The sequence below is a fragment of the Parasteatoda tepidariorum genome, chromosome 2 (genome assembly GCF_043381705.1).
Source record: "Parasteatoda tepidariorum isolate YZ-2023 chromosome 2, CAS_Ptep_4.0, whole genome shotgun sequence".
NCBI classification, from domain to species: Eukaryota; Metazoa; Arthropoda; class Arachnida; order Araneae; family Theridiidae; genus Parasteatoda; species Parasteatoda tepidariorum.
Genome location: NC_092205.1, coordinates 99,553,933 through 99,563,075, shown reverse-complemented (window position 1 = coordinate 99,563,075; position 9,143 = coordinate 99,553,933). Strand labels below are relative to the sequence as shown.

The 9,143-nt window shown below is 26.6% G+C and overlaps 1 long non-coding RNA gene across 2 annotated transcripts; it reads left to right on the top strand.

Annotated features, from left to right (window-relative positions):
* Positions 1-210: 210 nt before the first annotated feature.
* On the top strand, positions 211-7,606 carry LOC110283026 (uncharacterized). Of its 2 annotated transcripts, none has more exons than XR_006226991.2 (3): positions 211-344; positions 3,950-4,044; positions 7,489-7,606. It is a non-coding gene; the product is annotated as an uncharacterized lncRNA (long non-coding RNA). The 2 variants fall into 2 exon arrangements; XR_011636229.1 differs by lacking the exon at positions 211-344 and adding an exon at positions 3,013-3,151.
* The last annotated feature ends 1,537 nt before the right edge of the window (positions 7,607-9,143 follow it).

The following is a 9,143-nucleotide window of genomic DNA, read 5'->3' as shown; positions in this document are numbered from 1 at the left end:
CCTCCGCAGAGGATCAAAATTGTGATGGCATGTCTTCGGATAATCCTCAGGGATGTTTCCCAGACCGTCGCCAATGGCCCATTGTGCAGCTCTAGTGTGACGTAAATGAACAACAACGTAAGTTTGCTCTACAAAAGCTATAAGCCAAATCATAAGTTTGATACAAAAGCGAAACATTTTTCTTTTAGCTTGTGGTTGTTGATATTTTGGGCCTGTAAATGTTGAGTTATGAATTTTCTGTTAGAAAACTCTTTTAGCTTTAATTGTGTAATATGTATTAGTTCATTGCTTGATATCATTAGTTGTTAAAAACCATCAATTGTTATTTTTGCTTACTGCGTTTGGTAATTATTTAATTATTACAATATTGGTCTTTACCTACTACTATCTGGAATGTATTTTTTTTTAAAAAAGAGATTTCTCTCACTATCATCACAATACATTTAATAACTAGTTTGAAAACTGCGTATGGAAGAAAAGGGTATCTAAAAATAATTGTTAATTTTTTTGGATGAAGGATTCCTCCTATTTTTTTAAAAGGATTATCGACATTGCGCAAATTTTTTTGTGCTATCCAAATTTTTTTCTTCCTTTTCATAATTTCAAATTTTTTTCTTCATTTTTTTCTTCCTTTTCATGTTGATACCTGTCCTCAACAGGCCTAATTTATATGAATCGTAGAGGCCTTATGTATTTTCTTAGGCAAGCTTTGATTGATGTTCCTCTTTAAAGCACTACTTTTAGGTCTATAAAAAATAGCTTTGCAAATCAAATTTATGTCCATTACAATCTCTCTTCCTAATTTTAGAATATATATATATACTTTACACAAATTATAATTGCTTTGTGTTTTTTTTTCTTTATGACTAGGTTATTTAAAAAGTTATTTGTCTTTTCTATGAAAGTAAATGTGTGTTATGTATTAATTACAATTTTGTGAGGAGTTCTTAGTATTAAACCATGTTGCGTAGGGTTTTTTAAAAGCGTTTAAATGTGCTTATTTTCAATATTCGTTTTTTAAGAGCCCTTAAAGGTGCGATTTTAATGGGTGTTTTTAAAAAGTGCTTAATTTTCCCTTTTCCAAAATTAAATTTTTTTTTCTTCACCGTGTTGATTTTTGCCAAGTACTATGCAAAAGTGTGCTTTTCACATTGTTCTATTCTAAGTTTTCATAATTCATTCAACAATCTATTTCGGTATACTGTCGATCTATAGCATATGAAATCGTTGACCATTTTACATGTTTGATGAAATACTTGCAAGTCCGCATGTGCGTAGACTGAGCTGGGTCCGGTGAGATTATTGCACTCTCATGTGTTGCATTTATCAAGATATTCTCAATTTCATACTTCATTTTCCACCCTCTGATATCGAACTGAAAAATCACTTGATCATTTTATAACGGCTAATATAATCAAGAAAAGAGTTCTTTGTCAGAAACTAGTTATTTTATCATGATCATGTAAGGTCTTGAAAATTATTTTGCATTTTGTTAATGTATATAGTGCTTAAAAATATTTTTTAAGTGCTTCAAAAGTACTTTAAAGGTGCTTATTTTTTGTTGAGGGATTTGGCTACACACCCTATAAACAAAAACAATTCAATATATAATGTTTAATTTAAACATGATTTGCTGTGTGTAATATACTATAAAGTTGTGAAAATGTTTTACTTAGAATTGATAATTCTGAATGGGCGATGTGATCAGTAAGCCATCAATTATAAACTTTTTTAAGGTCATTCCTTAAACATTTTAATTTTAAGCATGCTACATTTTAACTAGCAGTTAAGATGAAAAATAACCTTTCTTCTTTAATTTTATGAGGGAAATTTCACGTTTCGTAATTAAATAAAGGAACTTGCCCAAAAATAATTTTAAAAAAAAGTTTAATAGCTAGGCAAACATGTCAATTAAGAAAGAAAGCTTTTTTGTTTTGTTCATGCTACTTTAATGAGGGGGGGGGGACTAAACTTTGTGCATATCAAAATCTTAGATTTTCTGTACATTTTGTTTTTTCTTTTTCTTTAAACTGAATGAACAAGATTTTTTCTACCTATCCCAGATACTCTTATACTTATTTATATATTTTATAATAACTTATAATGTATAGGTAAATAAGTTATTATTTAAGAGTATCTTAGAATAACTTAATTATATATTTTAAAACATTTTCTTCATTTTTTAAAATTATTTTTTGCCTTGCTCATTTTTCACTTATTCTATAAGAATTCTATAGAGACAAATTTCTGCAAATATTAAATCTCTGATTTTATTTATTCTTATTTATAGCCTTATTTTTTTAAAAAAAAATTTTTTTGTTTGAAGATTCTTTATTAAGAAATTTGAATTAGCCAAATTAATTGTAATTTTTTACCTCTTGGTAAAATATTCGTTTTCACCTTACTGAAAACTTTACTGCAATTTGGTTATTATTAAATTTGACATACTGAAGCTTTGCTGCAACTTATTGAAATGTTATCTTTCTCTTGTTCCTTGATACCCTTTCGCAAAATAATTTTAATATTTGTTACATACGTTAAATTTGCTAATTTTATTTTCATTTTACCATTTTTATTTTATATAATTTTATTCATTTTAATTAATAAATGCAATCATTTTTGTCTTACTCGCACAAAGTTGCCAGGCATGAGAGTCTTCCAGAAATTTTTTATTTTATAATTTTGTTTGTGACATTCTGAGTTATGTAATGTTTTTTTAGAATTTTTCCAAATAATGAGTATGCTGCTTAAATATTCTACTACAAAATTTTCAAATTGCAGAAAACCTTGTCAAATAAAATTTTATATATATTAATTGAGATTGAAATCAGATGTTGGCCATTTGAATTTTTAACATAACTTGCGAATCATTCACTAATTAATTCATTGTCATATTCACTAATTAATTGAATTGAATTGTCAAATTTATAAATTAATCATTCACTAATCAGTTGAAATTTTTATGATTTCTTATTATTAAAAATACCTTATTATTTTCTTTTCTAAATATATTGCATAGTAGTTTACAATTATGATATTAAAATTGAGCAAGTCACCTGATCTCTATCAACCATCTCATCGTAGGAGTAAAAAATTTATGAGTATTACGGTTTTTTTCTTAGATGATTCAAGTCATGTCTTTCAACTGCAGGTAATAATTTTTTTTTGTATTTCTCAAATCCTGATATAATTAGTATGAGAAAATTTTGTTTTTCATTTGTCCCTCCCGAACGGGCATATTAAAATTTTTTAAATGGGGTTTAAGTTTTGGAGATAAATTTTACTTCTACACTTGCTGTTGAAGCTGCATAATCCTAGCACAAGAATTTGAAATTATAGGACCTTTGAAATAGATGTCAAAATATTGTATAATTTAAAAGATATATTATTATTAAAATGTAATCTGACTCAAAGACAGTGCTTAACTAGTGAGAGTAGATTAATGGTTATACTAAGTTTTGACCCATGAAACAGAAACCCTCCCAGCTCTGTAACTGACACGGCAGATTAACCGCAGCATCTGCAGATTAATCTCGCAATTTAAAAAGGGAATCCTCACAACAGTAAATCACAAATTGAGTTTAAAAACTGTTTGTGCACAATTTATAATTTTGTAAACTTTGTTACATAAATACTTTGAATTATGCTAAATGTTTTTAATAACAATGACTTTGTTGCAGGTTGCAGACTTTAAATTCGTGAAGATAGTGGTGCAGTTTGACAGTAAATTCTGCACCATGATCTTATTTCAAAAATTTTAAACTCTTTGAATTTTAATTTTTTTGCATGTCTAGACCCTTCTGCGTAGTTGATTTAGTATTACTTATTGAGAGATTTTTCTGTGTTTATTAATGCAAATGGAAAAGCTGAGTGTATTCTGTTTCATTGTGACATTTGTTTCAACCTAATAACTGAATGAGTTATATATAATTATATTTTCTCTCTACAGGCTAAAACACTTGGTCAGTTGCTCTTTGAAAAGGTTTTAACTTACTGGAAGTAGATTACTTTGGTTTGGAATGTGAGGATGAAAAAGGAAAAAAGGTATTAAATTAACAATTTTTAATTTTAATTTCTGAATTGTTTATTGTTAAATATTTTAAGGCCTGTTTGTAAATGTTTGAAATGCTTAATATCAGAGTGTTAATATCTAATTGGCCTTATTTGTGCTGTGTGCACCTGGAAAGTCATGGATTTTGGTATTAAACAAAATTTGCCATGAAAAGTCATGATTTTAACTATTTTTTTAAAAAAATCATGAAAAGTCATGGATTTAGGCCGCAGAAAGATCTAATTTTTAAAACGGAATTACCCCCCTCCCTTTCCCATTTTACTATGTTCCGAATATCTTAATTTGTAATAAGAGCTACAGTCAGTATTTTATTAAAAGATAAAATTTTTTCACCATGTTTTTTAAAAATTATGGTGTTCTTTCAAAAAATGAAAGAAAGAACATCATTTATAGCACTAATTATCTTTCAAACTTCTGTGATTTCAGAATTTTTTTAATTTATTAAAATTTTTTTGTTGTTCAGAAATGAGAACAGAAAAATCACTAGTATTTCTTTCTTTTCAGATAAACACTTTAAAAAAGTATCTTTAGAATATAATTCATCAGAAAAAAATTTTGCTTTTGTGTTTTTTTTCCATGTATTATATTGCTTCAACTCTTTCTTTACTCTTTTTTAAATTTAAAATCTATAAATATGAAGCTGCAGAGTATAACAGTTTTCGTTATACTTATCATTTTAATTAATGTTATTATAATGCTTTTTAAATTTATTGTTGTGTTTATATCAGAGAAAATAGTAACTTCTTTAAATCATGAAAAATTCTTAGAATTGGTCATGGATTTGAAAATCTAAAATGTAGCAGATATCGTGTACACATTATCATACACTAAGCTTTGATTTCATTTGCCGTTCAAATCTATTTGGCTTTGTTTTTCATGTGCAGTTTAACTTGATGTTTAGATATTAAACGATTTTCAAAAATGTTGTAGTGTTAAATTTAATAAAAGAAAAAGTTGATTTTTAGTTAAAATTTAACTTGTAAATTTATTCATTGAAACTTTTGTGTTCTCTTTAAATTAAACATGCAAATATTTAGCATTTAATCTCAGTGATAGAATATGTAATTCATCCCTGAACACCTTCAACAGATAGATACCCTTTGAATGATCAGTCTGCTGTGATTTTGCATTTAAAGACTGAATTAATTTCTATTCTTAATTTTATTGTATTTTCTTACAGCTATGTCTGAAACTATAAAAATATCTTATTTAACAATGTATTGTTTATTTATTTGATGTTTATATTGGTGTTTATGTTTGTAAAACTTTCAATGCCCTGAAATTAGAATAACATATGAAAATAAATACTAAATGCATTGTCAATAAGTAATGTAATACAATATTGTACTCAATATTATTTACACATTATCTTGCAATTATAATACTCATTTTTTTCTCTCTAAACCAAATCAAAACTTATAATAAAATTAAGCAAATTATCTCTTAATATCAAGTACAAAAGTTAGCATAATTAAATATATATTTAGTCATTATTTACTGGAAGATAAAATTGTAAACAAATGTCATAAATATCTATGAATTTCTAGTGTTTTTTTTTTAATAAAAATTAGTGCAACAGCTTTTATTTCATTATTTATGCATAAAAAATAATAAATTTTTTTTCCAAAATGATGATTATTAATTTGTATTTTGTTCTCCATTCTGTTCCACTGTTCCAGCACATCATTCTCAGTTTTTTCTTTCATAACATATATTACATAGAGAAATGTATACATTGTATATTATATATTGTATGTATACATTGAGAAAAGTAAACTTTTAATTAATATCACAATAGTGTCTGAGTGTAAAAGTGTTCTGGTCCTGATGTTTCTTATTTGCAGCTGGTTTACCCCATGTCTTTTTTTATTTTATTTTTCTTTGTCAAAATTTTGGTAAAATAAATTAAACAGTTAAGAGGTTATATTATCCATTCTATTGGCAAAACTCATCTCTGTTAACTCTTTAATTGTTTTATATTGCACTTTACAATTACATTTAAATTAAAAATAAAATATATGATTTAAATAAATATTCCAAATTAAATTCAATAAATTTAATTAAAATAGAAAGTTGGACAGTAATGAATTGAATTTATAAGTAATAATTTTATTTCAATTAATTTTTTTATAGGTAATAATTTTTGAGCAAAACTGCTTTTTGTTTAGTCGATACATTAATCCTCTTATAGCCCTATGTATTTTAAACTATCTCTTGCCTAATCAATGCATGATAAAAAGTAAGTTTATACTTTTAACTTGCATTTTAAAAGCTTTAGCCCAGCAAACGAATATAAACATAAAAATTCGTGCAAAGAGTACATAGATCCTTCATATTAAATTATTTTGTGGTTTCATTTTTCAATGGAAATTATTGCTGAAGAATTTAGTCTCTTTTGTGTCATCGTAGACCTGAAACCCTATACCTTTTCATATCTTTAGTACCGTTATCCTTCAAACTTTGGCATGGCTGTGATCTTTTAATTGAATTTTGGTAACGGTTACCCAGGTTCAAAAATAGACAAATAATTAATGAATTACCCGCATTCAGTGGACGCCAGAAGAAAAAAAAAGATCCATTAGGAAAAACAATCACAAACCCACTAATCCGCTATAAAAGTGATAATACAATCCTCCTTAAATGTTAATACAATTAACTATCCACAATCTACCCCAAAAATCTCATTTTAAAAGGATAAATAAAAATTTCTCATAAAATATCATTTTGATTGCATTTAAACTTTATCATAGTGATGCCATCTATTGAAAAATAACCCTTCTTTAAAATGTATTGATAAGAAAAACTCCAATAAATTCTTATTTATTACACTTTAAATTTTCTAAAAGAACGTTTACCACTTGCTACAGAATTTTTAACAAAATTCTTAAACTTATCCACAAGTTAAAAAATAAAATTTTTTTAAGTTTTTCTTATAAATGAACATTAGGAGATCAATTGGAAATATTTTTTCTTATTATTTCTGCCTTATAATTGTGCATGTTTAAATAATATTTTAAAGGTCATTTCCATTTATTATGCACAATTTTGTAAGAAATTGTTATAAAAAATGAAAATTTGTTGTTGGCTGCCATAACACTATTTATAGGTTTATAAACATTTTTATGCCCTTAAAACTCATTTTCTGATTCGAACATTCACTAAAATGACATTCAATGGCTATATGATTTTTTTTTTATGAAATATATACTATCTTTAAAATGACCTTTTAAAATAAACTAAAAATGAATTAACTTAAATTATTTTACATATTTTTTCTGCCTAAATAATAAGCTATTGTAGTAGTTAAAATCTTAAAAGACGATTTTTGACGTTAAAGTTCTTATAAAATGCTTTACTGTTTGTTTTCTACTTTCATATTTTTAATTATTCTTTTCTATTCATTTATTGAATTTCAGTATTGGTTGGATGTCCTCAAACCATTATGTTCACAGCTGCATTCTTTTTTTCCAAGTATGTATTTTTGTGTTAAGTTTTACACTCCAGACCCTGTACAACTAGAGGATGAATTTACAAGGTAATTCACAATAATTATTTCTCTCTGTTCTGTATATATGTGTGTATATAGCAATAGTGTAAACACCAGGGGTGGTTATATTATAGGTTTATCCTTGAAATCCGTATTTCTTGTATGATCCCTCCTGTTCTAGAAACTAATAGTGGGGCATGGGATTTTTATTTTGTGGAATTCCGCCTACCTCAAAACTGACATCCGAGATTGTAGCAGAATATCATTGTATCTGTTTGTCAATGAAACAAATAAAAAACGAAGTTTCTATAGCAATAAAATTATTTTAAAAACTTATTAAACTGGTAGACATACTCTCACTAACACTGTGACAAATGAGTAACCGAAAGAAAGAATCCAACATAATCGGCTTCAACAGAAGCTTAAATACTCCTTAAAAGGATGACGTCATGATCCACACAAGAACGACCAACAGCTAATGAAAAAAACTGGCCGATCCTGCAGACCATGACGTTACCGACGTAAGTTGAATGCATGAGATCGTCATCTTTAACGACTGACGAAGATCGATCCTTTACCCTTTATTTTATGTTATTTAATCAATCAAAATTGAAAAAAACCCTTTTAGCATTTATTTATCTAACAAAGACCATTGTTTTGTGGACTTCCGTGAATCAAAACTTATAATCCAACGAAATTTTCCTTGTAATTTAATGTAAGAATTAAGTTTTAAAATTTAAATTTTGAAACCTTTGCTAAATCATGTTAATGAGAAGTTTTCGTACACAATTGTCTCTTCTACAATTTTTTATTTTATTTGTCGGATTTGTATGGTTTTAATGTTTGAAACTATGCTGAAATCCTCTAATATCGTGATTCATTTTGACGTGATTTTAATATCTAACTTTGATTTTCATATTTACCTGATTTAAAAGTTATTTATTGTGAATCATATTCATGTTATTTAAGAATCGTACATTGCGATTCATATTCACGCGAGTTTAAAATCCAATGTCGCTATTCGTATTCACGAATCTAAAAACCATGCTCCGTGATTACAGAGTATACTGCAGATAAAGAGTATGTACGCGATTCAAAAATCTGATATTGCTATTTGTATTTTCGCATTCTTAAATCCAATGTCATGATTCATATTTAAGTGATTTTAAAACCCAATATCGTGGTTTGTATTTTCGCGTTCTTAAAACCCAATACAAATTCACGCAATTTTAACATCCAATATTGCGATTCTTGTAAGAACTTAATTAACTTTTCTCTTAAATTAGTTACTGTAAAAGTATAATATTCTTTATTTGTAGGTAATTGAATTATAAAAATTAGTTCATAAAATTATATTAAATATAAATACATAGTATAAATTGATATCTTGTTAATGAGTTTTTGCACATAAAATTTTCAGGGTTTTTCACTTTGTGTCACAATCACCCCTGAAACACTTCATTTATTAAAAAAAAAGTTCCATTATTAAAAGGTTTAAATTTTTGATGACCACCACAGATAAAAAAAAAAATCAGGGAAATAATCTACAATTCCCAAAAAGTCATGGAAAATTAGTAAACTTAT